Raw genomic sequence first — 15532 nt, forward strand, 5'->3', positions numbered from 1 at the left:
CGATTGACACATTGTTGATAAATGTCAGCGTCTAAGCCTTCAGCAAATCTGTCCAGAAGTGCGTCCTCCCCCCAGCCTCTCATGTACTGAGACAGACATTGAAATTCCTGGATGTATTGGGCGACCGGTCTATCGTCTTGGTCAAAGGTTAAAAACTTTAATTTGTTCCGCTTCTCAGTTAACGGGTCATCAAAACGCTGGCGGAAAGCCGCCATAAAACGGTTGAAATTCCCCAAGAGGGGAGAACCAGACATATGCAAAGCCGTTGACCACGTAGCCGCTTCACCATCCAAAGATAAAAGGACCATTCTGACCCTTAAAGTGTCAGATTCAAAGTCCCGCCCATATATTTCCATGTAGTTAAAGACTTGCATAAGAAAGGAGGGAAGGGTGGCTGAAGCACCATTAAAACGCACAGGCAAGGGAGGAATTTTAGCCATCCGATGTCGTCGAGGGGGGGCCTGGGGGGGAGGTCCCCTTTGATCAGCAAAACCTCTAGCCGCAGGGGGTGATACAGGCCGAGGGGGGGGTGGGGGAGAATCTTGGCGTGGGTGACGTTGCCAACTTCTCCAGTCTCTTTCCTCCTCCCCCCTCCTGTCCTCCAAAAATGTTTGACCCCAATAATCAGGTAACTCACTCCGCTGTGGTTTTCTCACGGGGCCCTGGTGTTGATAATTTCTCCATTCAGCTTCATCGCCTCTTTGGCTCCAATAGTCAGGGAAATCACCCGCCTGAGGTTTCCTCACGGCCCCTGGCTCCAGCGAAGTTTGTTGAGGTGGTCTCTGGGTGAGTCCAGCATTCCAGCTTGTCTCTATTTCTCTTTGCTCCACTGAAGTTGACCAACGGGGTAGGGGGGAAGGCTCAGGCTGATTGGAAATTTGTAGTTGAAATAAATCTTCGTGCAGAGGTCGGTCAGACGGGCTGGGCTGGTGTAAAGAAAGGTCGGGAGGTCCCAGTTCACTGGAATCCGTCCCTCCCACGGCGCCTTCCTCTTCTCTGGTCGGAGAAGACATTATGTCCCTTCTCGGTAGACGTAAATCTCCTGGAAAGGGATATTATTCAGATCTTGCTTCTTGTCACGCCCCACTCCATTCCATAATTAGGAAAGAAGACCAAGAGACTCCATGGGTTGGAAATCCAAAGTACTTTTACTAATTATAAATGGTAAGCGAGCAGTAGTGAAGCAAGATCTGAATAATATGGCGCGAAAGCAATTGATATATGGCAAAGCCCGTTCCCCCCCCTTAGGATCAAAGCTCCAGTCCAATCATAAGTCCTTCAAATGTCAGGTGTGAGATAACTTCAAAAAGACAGGCCAAGATGGAATGTGAAGGCCGTTGATGCAGGCGGGAAACACGTACGCATGCGTAAACCCCAACGACTGGAACATCCTAGAACATTCCTGCAGCAGACCTCCAGCACATCAATTAAAACCCTCCCACATACACGCCCCCCCCTCCCGTTTCATGGCAGCTGAAGCAGCAGCAAAGCAGAAGCTGACACTGATTAGCTTTGTAGGCTAACCATGGCTGCCATTGGTTGAAGAAATAAGTGGGGTAACTAAGGTATAAGATCTCCTGCTTGAACAGGGGTAGAAGACCTCCAAAGTCTCTTCCACTTCTACTCTGTTCTATTCTTCCTGGGACTGACAGTCAGTCTAACATCATTCAGTCAGCTTTATGTCTAAGAGAGGACTAGAAACTGCGTGGTGCCTTTAATCACTACATCAAATAATTTCAAAATCAGTTGATAATTCTATAAAAGAACCATAAATCAGAAATGGCATCCTTAACATAGAAAAGGCCTTTCTAACCAATTCACTTCCAAAGACCAGCATTGGGAATGGACTTTTATTTTCCTTTTAGTGCTAGATGTGAATAGTGAAATCAACCAAGTGCAAAGTTTTGCTCTTTTATCTAATGCAATTATTATTCATGTACATATATGTTTCTAATACATTTATATATCTACCATAGACTTTTTAAAAAAACCTATTGTGTTTTGTGAAAATGAATCCCATATTTCATTATATTTGTCCATACAAAGTGGGAATCCATTCATAGATAGCAAATACAATTATGTTCTCAATCCATTGAGTGAAAAGAGCTATACATTTAGTCTTTGGGTCATAGTAAGGACATGGAGAATCCATTTATGTTGTTTGGTTGTCTAATTCCAAGTCCTAGGTATGTACCATGTTTCCCCAAAAATAAGACAGGATCTTTTTTTGACCCCTGAAATAAGTGCTTGGCCTTATTTTTGGGGAGGTCTTATTATTTTTGAGTGTAGGAGTCAATGAGAATGGTGAACTCATGGCTGCTGCTGTGTTGCAATATTTTGGGGGAAGGCTTATTTTTGGGGGAGGGCGTATTTTAGTGCATATGCTCAAAAGCCCAATTGGGCTTATTATCTGGGGAGGTCTTATTTTCAGGGAAGCAGGGTAGTTCAAAAGAATATTATCCTCAGATAATTTTAGCTTTTGTTGCGCAATCATCTCCAACAAAATGCTGTTTTTGACAGTCCTTTTCTGTACAAATGTAATCGAGACCAATACATTTTAAATATTTTTTGTTGCATAAGTCATAATTTGAGGTCCATTGAAACTCCTACTTTAGAAGCTGAGACACTTTCCTATTTCTAGACAACTTAGGAACGTCTAATTCTTTATTACTCATTTCTTAATATCTGTATATCAGATTGATTTATTGATAGCAAATATCTATAAAAACTAATAGTTTTTTAAATGAATTAACAAGTTTTAGTATTTTGGGTGTCTCAAAAGCTGAAAATGCCATTTGTGGACTTTCTACATGTTAAATACAATAAAAGATGGTTAACAGAAGGATTTGAGTGCAATATTTGGGCTGTTAACTGTTTTTTAAAAAAAAATTAAATCTATATTAGATGTCGGGTTGATTTGATTATTAGACAGAGACTTCTAATCTGAAATATTTGTTTATATACCATATTATATTTTTCTTGTTAAATAAAGATGAGAAAGTTTATAACTACTTATTTAGTTACGTAAGACTCATTATGTAAGGGAAGGAGAATTTATCAGAGACTTACCTATTCTATTTCCCTATTCTAATAGGTAATATTCTATTACCTATTTCCCCAGCATCCAGCCAAGGTGGATATTTTTTATATGTTTGATGTTGGAGTTTGGGTTGGATGTTTGCCACTGGGTTATATCTGATAGATAATATTTATCTCTTAAGACAGAGTATGCTAAAAATTCATCTTCATCATCTTTCAGCTGGACCAAGCTCAATGCCCTTGCTTCCATTCAATATTTTCATATCACAATTTTTTTTAATGTTGGATTTCCCCATAATGACAATTTGGCATTGAAAAACAGGCCAAATCTTCTTCTCTTTCTTCTCCTTCTCCTTCTCCTCCTCCTCCTTTTCCTTCTTCTACTACCTATAACTTTCTTACTGATATAACAGTTTTCAAAGATACCAAAGTTTTACTTTATTTAGATCCTAATACTATCCATCATACCAAAAATCTATATGTGTATATTCCAAGGTTACCCAAATTTAAACATTAACACTAATTGTTGGCTTCCTGTATTTAATATTTGAGAATAGGTAAGTCTCATATATATATTTCCAGATTTAGAAAACTTCCTTCATAATTGGTAATTGCATTTTCTGTAAAGATACTACTGGAACCCTATGGAAATATTTCAAACAAGGATTTTATTTAATGCAAGTATTTTCCAGATTTATAAACTGCAATTTCTTCCTTTATTGCTGTAATCTGAAATAATATTCAGAGTATTCACATTTTCCCAAAGCATAAGCTTTAGTGACTTCCATCTATCAATATTTGAAGAAACCTCTCTAAATATATTGATATATCTATATACCAAAGGATATAACTCCGTTAATAACATAATTAAAATACATAGAAATATACACATACATACATACATACATACATACATACATACATACATACATATTTAATGGATTTTGTGCAAAAGTGGAATTTATATTTTTTTAATGGATTAGTTTTTTTGAAATAGCTTTAAGAAATATATTTTTAAAAATACCAATTTCAAGACTTAATACTAAATCTTAATGGAACTGCAACTATTACTTTTCCAGTGACTCAGCAGTTCAAACTTCAGGAGTCTGAAAATAATTGCAAAATGCAAAATAGATAGCTCATACCAGTGCAACGATAAGCATTAAGCATATTTTGCAATATAAAAGACAGGTTTGGATATAAATTATATTGGTTGGGCACTTAAATGTCTGGATAAAAAAAAATCATGCGCAATGTCATGAAGCTGTAAACTCTCTTAGAATTTATATTAAAAGATCCACTTCTATTACATTATACTGGGCACCCTATCAATACCTACTGACATTGAGTCTGAATTAGGAAATGACACTTGAGTGGTACCCTAGAGAAAAATAATGTAACTGAAAATATATTAGATACAAAGAACAAGGAAATGGTTATGTTCAAACCAATTGCTATCACAGATACGTATGACTTTTTTAAGAATCAGGAAAGACAAGTGATCTGATCTTCCACTGTCTTCCAAACAGTATTTCTGGTTTTGTTTTAAAATGACAGTATAAATATCCCCTCCATGGATTACAGCCTTGTCGCAGTGAATGAAGCTATGAGCTATGCCATGCAGGGCCACCTAAGATGAATAGATCATAGCAGAGGGCTCTGACAAAACGTGATCCACTGGAGAAGGAAATGGCAACCCTTTACAGTATTTTTGCCATGAAAACTCCATGGATAGTGTTGTCCATGGGGTTGCGATGGGTCGGACATGACTTCTACAACAACAAGTAAATATTGAGGAAGAAAGAAAATGAAAGAAACTGGTGGTGGTGGTGGTGGTGGTGGTGGAAGAGGAGGAGGGGGAGCAGGAGGAGGAGATTGAATTTCTAAAGTAGCCCTAGATTGCAGATATTACAAAGTTCTGATCTTATGTAAATGCCCAACACTTTAGTGTTTCACTGCTGTGCTTGGAATGCTTAACATATTTGCAGAGAACCCTTTGCCCTTGGATAGCCTCTTCTTCAGCCTGGTACCCTGAAAATATGCTATATTTAAACCCCCCAGAACTCTCAACATGACTAAGATCTCCATGTACGTTTTACTATATAACAACTTAGTAAGAAAATACCATGCCACATATCTTGCACAAGGTATGTGCACAAGATCTCAAATTTATTGTTCAACAATACAATTCTCTAGAAAGATGTAGGAAAGAAAGAGTTTTCGAAAGGAACTTTGGTTGACTCTTGGATTCTCTTTATACCATGTTTTCTACCCAATTCTCTGGCAAGCTGATTGCTTGGGAGACACCTTAGACATTATTCACTGAACTATTTTATCCGCACTGACTGAAAAAGAACAAACTGATGGAAGAATTCCAATTTAGCATCAGTTCAACTAGTAGCATCATACCTAGACAAAGGAGAGAGGGGATCAGAATGATGAAAGTAGCCTTGCACACTCCCGGTGCAGAACATGCTCCTTTTCTATACTTATCATGACTTTGCACACATTCTCCCCAAATTAGAATAGAATAACAGAGTTGGGAGGGACCTTGGAGGTCTTCTAGTCCAACTCCCTGCTTAGGCAGGAAAACCTACACCACTATAGACAAATGGTTATCCAACATCTTCTTAAAAACATCCAGAGTTGGAGCATTCACAACTTCTGGAGACAAGCTGTTCCACTGATTAATTCTTCTAACTGTCAGGAAATTTCTCCTTAGTTCTAAGTTGCTTTTCTTCTTCATTAGTTTCCACCCATTGCTTTTTGTTCTACCTTCAGGTGCCTTGGAGAATAGTTTGACTCCCTCTTCTTTGTGGCAACCCCTGAGATATTGGAACACTGCTATCATGTCTCCCCTAGTCCTTCTTTTAATTAAATTAGACATACCCAGTTCCTGCAACTGTTCTTCATATGTTTTAGCCTCAGTCCCCTAATCATCTTTATTGCTCTTCTCTGCACTCTTTCTAGATTCTCCACATCTTTTTTTACATTGTGGCGATCAAAACCAAATGCAGTTTTCCAAGTGTGGCCTTACCAAAACATTATAAAGTGGTATTAACACTTCACGTGATCTTGATTCTATCCCTCTGTTTATGCAGCCTAGAACCGTGTTGGCTTTTTTGGCAGCTGCTGCACATGGCTGGCTCATATTTAAATGGTTGTCGACTAGGACTCCAAGATCCCTACTACTATTGAGGAAGGTACCACATATACTGTACAGGTGCCTTTTGTTTTTCTTGCCTAAATGTAGAACCTTACTTTTTTCATCATTGAATTTTATTTTGTTAGATAGTGCCCAACCCATAATTGTAGAGCTTCTTCTGGCTTGTTGCTACAACATCTCCTGACCCTTTTTTCTGGGACAAATTTTCATTAATTGGCCTTGCCATTTGCTTTTTATTTTATTATAACAATAAAGCATCTGTTTTCTCGAAAAACAAATAAACAGACCTCACAACTGTCAGGTACTTTGTAAAGGTACCTTGATATTTCATCAAAACCTCTGATGTTAACTGGGCAAGTGCTCTTGATTGCTGTACTAATACATTATGCTAGTTTGAGAGTCAACTTTACTGGGATGATATACTGTATATCTGTCCTGCCTCATTAAAAGTAGCTGTAAGGTGAGGAGAGTTTGTCTGACATTAGAATAAATCTACATTCTCCAAATGGAATAATATAGTTGCATACTGTATAAAGTTAAGTGCCAATATGGCTAATAAAAGGGCCTTGAGTTTTATGCATCAAAAAGTTCTTTTGACTTTTGACATCCTAGTCATGTTTCTTCCAAACCACGCCTCACTGAATTCAGTGGAATAAATATGGAGATGTTTGCTATGTAAAAGCTAGGCTTCAACTTAATTCAACTCCTTTAATCTCACAAATCTCTTACGCCCATTTGAAGTATGAATCATATCTGCTCAACAAGTACTAACTAAGAACAGCAGGCCTTTATCAAACATAATAAACTGCATTTTCATTTACAGATCATAATTCTGTGGCGACAATGTTCTAATTCTTAACTTTTCATCTTTTTTTTTCAAAGCATGAATTTTGGAAACCGATACTTCCAACGTTTCATGTCCATATGCTAATTCCTTCTTGTAAATATTTTAATTCTCTGCGCCTTGCTATGCAAGAAGAGATTTTCTCTAAGGCAAGTAGAAAAGACTACATAGGATTATTTTTTCTTAAGATAGTAATAACTTGCTTTGGAATAATTTCTTGGGGCAAACTATTTCAATATTTGATGGTAAAATAATATTTTTGCCGGTGTCACTATCAGTTCTGATCAGTGCTTTGTAACAACTTAAAACAAGAAAATGTAGAGGGAATGACACTCAAATAATTGAAGTTGTGAAGGAACTAATCCACAAATGGATTACCTGATATTTTTTTAAAGCTTGAAAACAGTACAAGAAAGGCAGTATGGAACTGTTTATAAATCAACAAATGCAATTACTTGATAATTTAACTCTTATATTTCAAACCATCTTGATTTGAAATAGTGAAAACTATTTAAGTATCTAGGTTACTTCATTAGGTACTCCATTAGGTTCATTCCTGTAACCAAAAGTGTTCACCATTTCCCCTGCCATAAAGGAACCAAACTGTATTATCTTGTTTTGTACCTACATCATGTTTCCAGGTTTTATTGTTCTCTAACATTGTGAAGCAGAAGGTGAAGCTATTTGTATCATAACAAAACAGTGATTGTGCCAGTGTTAATGAGTCACTGTTACAGCAGAACATTGAGAAAGTGTAAGACATCAAATTATTTGGAGATGGTCTTTGAGTGTTTCATCACCTGCAAGAATTAGTCAACCGTGGATCAAATGAAACTGACTGTTCACATGACGCAGTGATCAACAAGTAGAACCTTAGATATCTTGGACATTTGATGTGAGCAAATGCATGGCAAAATGGAAGGAAGTAAAAGAAGGGAAAGGCGATAAAAAAGTGAGTAGGTAGCATCAAACAGATGATTGGAATGCTTTGAATGACCTAGGTAGAATAAAAAGAAAGAGCATGCCAGATGTTTTTGGTAGCCTGGGATTCCTGGAGCAGATCAGATGGTCAAAATAAGCTGTTTGTAGATCCATAAATATTCTCTGCAATATGCATATTTATTCAGAAATGACAATGTTGTACATCTTTCCCTCCAGTAAATAAGATTACGATTACATTTATAGTGTTAAGTGTGTTAACATCTTTTTTTATGTGACTAGAAGCTTCAGCTGTTTGAGGAGGACCTGTTCCAGTGGTGGGATTCAGCCAGTTCGCACCTATTCAGGAGAACCGGTTTTTAACTTTCTAAGCAGTTCAGAGAACCGATTGTTGGAAGAAATCTCATTTTGTTTCTTTCCACTTTAACAGGGCTAATCCTGTAAGGAAGGCAGGAAGGAAACATTCTGGTTGTCAAACTATGGCTTTCTTGACAAGCCATCTTTTCTTTTGGATTTCAGGCCTGCCACTGGTGTTGTTTCTAGCCTAATCTTTATTGCCCTGCCCCTCTGTCTCTCTGGTTAACTCTTATTACATTGTAACAGCTAAGGCAAAGCACCCATCGATGTGAGTGACCACCCAGTCACATGACCACCGAACCACACCTACCCAGCTGGTCATTAGAGTAGAGAATCGGTTGTTAAATTATTTGAATCTCACCACTGACCTGTTCTATTTCTTCTGGTTCTCTAAATTATTACTCTCTCTTTCTCTGCCACCCACCATCCCTCCCCACCTTGTCAGCAAAATCACTGGAGCTGCATTTGACTTGTTGCTATGTCATCTTCTCCCTCCCTTTTTTTCTGGGATAAATTTTCATTAACTGCTCTTGCCCTTTGCCTTTCATTTTACTATAACAATAAAATATCTCTGTTCCAGAAAAAAAAATAGACTTCACAACTGTCAGGTGCTTTATAAAGGCAACTTGACATTTCTAGGCAGAACTTCTGTCATTGGCTATGCAGCCTTCTCTGATTGCTTTTTAGCTTGCTGGAGTCACTCGTCCCCAGGGGGGGATATAGTTTATTAGATTGGTCCATCCCAAGTGACTTATGGAACTTGAGAGCTTCTAAAGGGAGTTTGTGATTTTTTCCTCTGATAATCTGGTGAGCAATTTGGCTGAGCCTTAGTTATAGTGAAGGTAAGGTCATTACTTCTATAGGGAATCAGTTCCTATGAGAATTACACATTTGTTTGGGTGAAATAATTTTATTTGGGCATTCTTTTCATGTGAATAACATGGATGCTGAAAGTAAAACTATTGTGTATCTCTTGTATATCCATTAAAGTGAAGAGCCTTCAAGCAAGAGGCAAAATGTTGTTTCTATATGGATGAAATGCAGTTTTCCTGGTAGTGTCAGAGTGATTATTTGCTTCTTCTGGAATGGATTTTTGACTTTTCAGTTTAAATTGCCATCCTGGAATTACCAAATGCAATCCCACCCATGTCCTAACTAGAACCAACCCTGCTTTGGTTCTGAGTCTGTCAAGGTCTTCTGTTGGTTGATATATATCTTCACCCTCTCTATAAAAAAAAATCAAAAAAGTAAAACCACTGGAACAATTGAAAATGGGTATTTCAACCTATGTTCCTCAAACATTTTTTTCAAAAAGTTAATCCCAGTTCTCAAGGAAAATTAAATTGCAAAGCAAAACAAAATCTCTTGAGAAATTGTTTTGTAAAAAAAAAAAGCAAAATTACTACCTTATAACAGTCTGAAAAATGCACAAAACTCAGCTTGAATTATATATATTTAAAAATATCCCAATTATAACAAATCACTTGAAATACTATGTACAAAAGAAATCTACACAAATCTACACAAAAAGAACTAATTCATCAGCATTAATAAAAAAACATAATAAATATACAGAATACCCAAATAAGCAGTTTAGTTGGAAATATTTTTTATCTCTTTACCTCTGTAGGTTAGACCATTTGTAGGACCTTATGGGCACTTCAAATGTTGTTGAAACTGTTAAATGATCAAAAATGTTGAACCAGAATCCCTACTAGTCAATGCTAAATAATGTTCCCAGCAATATTCCTCTCAATTAAAGCCAGAGGTGAAAAGCTTGAGATGCACAGGTCAAGAAGTAATTTCAGCTGCAACATACAGAGTGAAATAAATATTTTAAATATATGTTACAAGGGGATATTTGATACTTTGAGAATTATTATTTATGCCGTAGAAGTATGAACACGAGAGTCAGTCTACTCTGCTTGAATTTAATTTGATCTGAGTCAGATGTGGAAAATAAAACAAAAGTGGGTTACCAATCTGACTACCATGTTTTTTGGAATATAAGATTCACCGGAGTATAAGACACACCAAGGTTTTGAAGAGGCAATTTTTTTTAAAAAAAGTAGGTAGGTAACTAGAGAGATAGAGAGGGAGAGAAAGAAATACAGTAGGTAGGTAGGGAGAGAGAGTGAGTAGTTAGGTAGGTAGATAGATAAAGGGATAGAGAGAGAAAGAGAGTAAGAGAGAGAGAGAGAGAAATATAGTAGGTAGGTACGGGGAGAGAGTGTGTGTAGGTAGGTAGGTAGGTAGGTAGGTAGGTAGGTAGAGAGATAGAGAGAGAGCAATAGAAAGAGATAGATAGAGAAAGAGAGAAAGAGAGAGAGAGAGAGAGAGAGAAATACAGTAGGTAGGTACGGGGAGAGAGTGTGTGTAGGTAGGTAGGTAGGTAGGTAGGTAGGTAGGTAGGTAGGTAGGTAGAGAGATAGAGAGAGAGCAATAGAAAGAGATAGATAGAGAAATATAGTAGATGGGTAGAGAGAGAGAGAGAGTAGGTAGGTAGATGTTTCCAGTGTATCCATGTGCTGGAGAAGGAAATAGCTGACAATCTGCAGCACCTAAGACTTTGTTTCTGCTGGCACAGCACTTGATCAATGTAACTCTCATCAAAGAATTAAAGAGCTTTACAAAAGGGAAAAAGTGTTTTCACTCTGCAAACCTCCCAAAAATGGCCCGTTTTTTGCAAAAACAGGCTCGTTGTTTTTTTAAAAGGCATGAATAGCCTTGGGGAGGCTTGCAGAGTGCTCCTGCCCCCCCCCCAAATGAGCAAAAAATGGCCAATTTTTCGCAAAAATGGGTCCATTTTTGTCAAACAAATTGCATGAATAGCCTTATGGAGGCTTATAAAATGCTGCTGGGGGCTGGGGGGGGCAAACAATGGTCCATTTTTTCTCATTTCTGCACTCCCCAGCCCCCAGGAGCTCTCTGAAAGCTTCCATAAGGGTATGGTGAAGGGGGCAGGGCTTCGGGAGGCAAAAATGCTGTATTTGATGTATAAGACACACTCAGATTTTCAGCCTCTTTTTTGAGGAAAAAAGGTATGTCTTATACTCTGAAAAATATGGTATGTAGTCAAAGGAAGCTTTGCTTATAATGGACACAGAGGTGGTATTCTGCTGGTTCTGACCATTTTGCCCGAACTGGTAGCAGAAATCGTTTGTGGCCCCATCCACCCACCCTGGCTCTACGGCATCCCATTTAGGTCTTTTTTAGGCAAAGTGTATGCACAGAAGGTGGAGTGCATGTGCAGATGGGGTCCGTGTGAACCAAGTGAGTGAGTGAGTGAATGCTGACATTTGCAAACCAGTACAGAAGGTAAGTGAATACCACCCCTGAATGGACACTCTATTTTTTTTTGAAAAGGTGACAGGAGAATCTCACAACCACTGGCCTCTTTTCAATGCCTTGCTTTATTAGAAGAATCTTTTAAGACTCAAAGTAATTAACAAAATGAGGAAATAAACTGATGTGTTACAATGCTGCTTTCTTGTAGGTTCCCTCATTTTCAGCAAAATATTGATTTTTTACTTTCCCATTTTAAACTCGCAACTTTCATATCACTTTGTGATCCTACTTCTTGTGTTTAATTTTCTGCTACTTGAAATGGAACATTCCTAAGAGTTAAAAGCCACTGATTTGCAACTGTCAATTCCATGTGAATTTGCCTTTGACCATCCAGGGATGGTGATGATATGATGATGATAATTTATATCTTGTTATACTCCACTCCATTCTATTCTGATAATAAACTGAATAGAGCCAAGCCAGCATATTTCTCCCATAAGTCACAAATACACAACCTTGTTTTGGCATTTTAAAGAAGCCTACCTAAGTACAGGTAGTCCTTAACTTATGACCATTCATTTAGCAACTGTTCAAAGTTACAACAGTGCTGAAAAAAGTGACTTACCAATGGTCCTTACAAATGACCATCAGAGAGTCCCCAAGGTCACATGGTCAATATATTTACAACAGTTGTCACATCCCAGGTGTCAAGTTTCCAAACAACATCCAAAATTAAATCAGAGTCCAAGGCAAAGTATTGCTTAAAGTTCCAATTTATTAACAGAGCCATGTTGGTACATCTGGGAAAACCTGAATCTGAAAGCTTCCTGGTTTTCCCCACCCAGTTAAAAGTTCAAGATCTTGTCCCCCACACCCACAAGTCCATCACATAGTCCAATCTTCCAATGCCTAGCTGGCAGTTCCACCCATCCAGTTCCGGTCAGGTGCAGAGGTGCAAGGGCAAAGGATGACCTTAACTTTCTAGAAAGAATTTTGTTATGGCTACATGTCATCTAACTCCATAGAATCCCCCCTCCCATTTTCCCACAATAGAAAAGGCATAGTAGAATAATAGAAAGTATGACAGGCCAAAGATCCAAAAGAAAAGATGGCTGTATGCCTGACACCAGGTTCACATAATCACAGTTTGTGACTTCCCGGTTAGTTTCTGAAAAGCAAAGCCAATGGGGGAAGCCAGTTTCATTTACTAACCATGAGATTTACTTAATGTCTGTGGCAAATTTTTTTTCTAAAATTAGGCACAGTTCACTTAATGACCATCTCAGTGAGGGAAATTCTGGTCCCAATTGTAATTGTAAGTGAATGACTACCTGTAGGACAGATTAAACAGCAGGTTTTTTTTTAAGGAATCAATGATCCATTCAACTCTCTTTCATTGTTTTGAAGAAATTACGTGCTTGTTCAAGCCCAGAAGAGAATCAACTTTTATCTTTTCTTTCTTAATTAAAAGGGCACAAATTAGTTTCATCCAGGGGTGGGTTCCAGCAGTCACTACTGCCAGTTCTCTCATCTGTGTGTGCATGCACAGTGCAAAAAATTGGTCTGCACGTGCACAGAAGCAAAAAACAATATGGTGGCATCTATGGCTCTGTCGGGAGAACCAGTTCGGGGGCATGGCAAGCTGGGTTGCTGCCAGTTCCAACTGCTGGTTTGGCCCGTCTGGTAGGAACCAACCACTGGTTCATCCATCTTAGAGCAATTCCATTTTTCTGAATTTCTCTAGTCCAGGGGTGTCAAACTGGTAGCCCGTGGGCTGGATGTGTCACACACAGGCCATGCCCAGCTCCATGAAGGGAAAAAGCATTGTGATATGTTACATAACGGCAATGTGATGCTCCGAGTTTGACACCCGTGCTCTACTCAGTGGACATGTTGGCTGGAGCTAATAAGAACTGGAGTCCAACAGTGCCCCACTCTGTTTTACTGGAAGTTTATCCTTGAGTAGGGTGACCAGACGTCCTGCATCTGGCAGGACAGCCACGCCTTTTCATAATTTTTCCCGCGTCCCGGGGCATTCTCAAAAGATCCCGCTTTAATTTTGGCACCTTCTCGCTCGCTCCCCTGTCCATCCGCTGCCGCTCGCATGGGCGGGGTAGTGTAGCGAGTGAACGAGCGGATGGGTGGGGAGCGAGTAAGCTGCTCATTCGTTCCCCCACCCATCCGCTGCCACTCGCATGGGCTGGGTACTGTAGCGAGTGAGCGAGTAGATGGGCGGGGAGCAAGTGAGCCACTCATTCATTCCCCCACCCATCCGCTGCCGCTTGCATGGGCGGGGTGTAGCGAGTGAGTGGGCAGATGGGCGGGGGAGCGGCTCGCCTTTCCAGCCCCACTTCCACCCGGACAAGCCATGGGAAAGCCTCCGCCTCTCCGAAAAGAGCCACCTGTGTGTGTGGCCCTCGGCGGGGTCTGGAAGCAAAGCCTTCCCCCAAAGCATCCCTCACACACTTTGGGGGCCGGCGGGCGAGGCGAGCACAGCGGCCGGAGACTCCCCCATGGGACCACTGTTCCCAAGGCAAGAAAACACCGTGCAGAATGAGTTTTCGGGTTTGCAAATTTCGGGCGAGTAAATTTCTTAAGAGTAATTAGGAATAAGGATCTTTCTGATCAAAATGCTGAGTGCGCTGATCTTGTGATGAGAAAGGAAATTAAGGAGTCATGTAAAAGAAAAAAAAGGTTACAGGATATAGTGACTTCACTTAGCCTCATTGTCTGAGTAAGCACATAGCTTGATCATGACAAATGAGTACATTCCCCAGAAATTGAAACTTACCAAAAATGATTTAACTTTGAAAGAATAAATATCTGAGTTATGGTTTGATAAAATGAAAGTGGAAAAGGGAAATCAAGAGGATTAAACAACTCCAGAACAAAAAGAAGATTGAAAAGGAAAGTCAAGATGACTAATGATTACCAGAACACTTGGAAACTATTCAAAACCACAATAACAGAAGTTCAACTAGAACATACAGTGTAAGTCAAAGAAAATATAATCAAATCCAATAGCTCGCTAGCTTATCTAACAAGCAATATCAAGAATTCTACTTGAGGAAAGAAAACTTCCTTCAAAAACAGAAGTCTTATCCCAATGCAGACAATTCAAAAGAATCCAAACTTGTGTCAAACCTGAGGGGTCCTTAGTGCTCTCTAAGCTTGCTTGTTTTCTTGCAGACATTTAATTACCTACCCAGGTAACATCATCACTGCTAGTCAGGAATGCTGTTTGCTGTCAGTTTATATTCTGGTGTCCTGCCTGTCTGTGTGGGTGGGGGCAGTCTTAGAGATCCTTTGGTTGGGCTGTTTACTGATGCTGTTTGGCAGTTTCTTGATTGGGGTATTGCTTACTTTATTGTTGGTCTGATGTTCACTTTGGAGTTAATCTATTCTGATCTGAGTAGTGATTACTGGTATAATAATGTACCCTATTTTCACGCATATAACCCGCGGGCAATGTGCGTTTTTACCTACCCCACATGCCCCCCGCGGGGCATAAAAGTGGGCGGGGTGTACGGAAAATATTTTACACGACAGTGACTAACAGATTAACTAATCTGTTAACAGATCTCAGCACTTTCCCTTCTCCTCCGTTCCTCCCGAGGCGGGAACGGAGGAGAAAGCCTGCGCGAGCTGGGGAGGGAAACTGCTGAGATGGTGGAATGGACGGGAGGCAGGAACAGGCAGGAACGGAGGAGAAGGGAAAGTGCTGAGATCGGGGAAGGGACGGGAGGTGGGAACGGAGGAGAAAGCCTGGGCGAGCTGGGGAGGGAAACTGCTGAGATGGTGGAAGGGACGGGAGGCGGGAACGGAGGAGAAAGCTTAATCGTCGCGGGTTATATAAGAAGGCGGGGTGTATAAAAACTTTTTTACATAAATCTTGAAAA

This window comes from Thamnophis elegans, chromosome 5 (assembly GCF_009769535.1).
Source record: "Thamnophis elegans isolate rThaEle1 chromosome 5, rThaEle1.pri, whole genome shotgun sequence".
Lineage (NCBI taxonomy): Eukaryota > Metazoa > Chordata > Lepidosauria > Squamata > Colubridae > Thamnophis > Thamnophis elegans.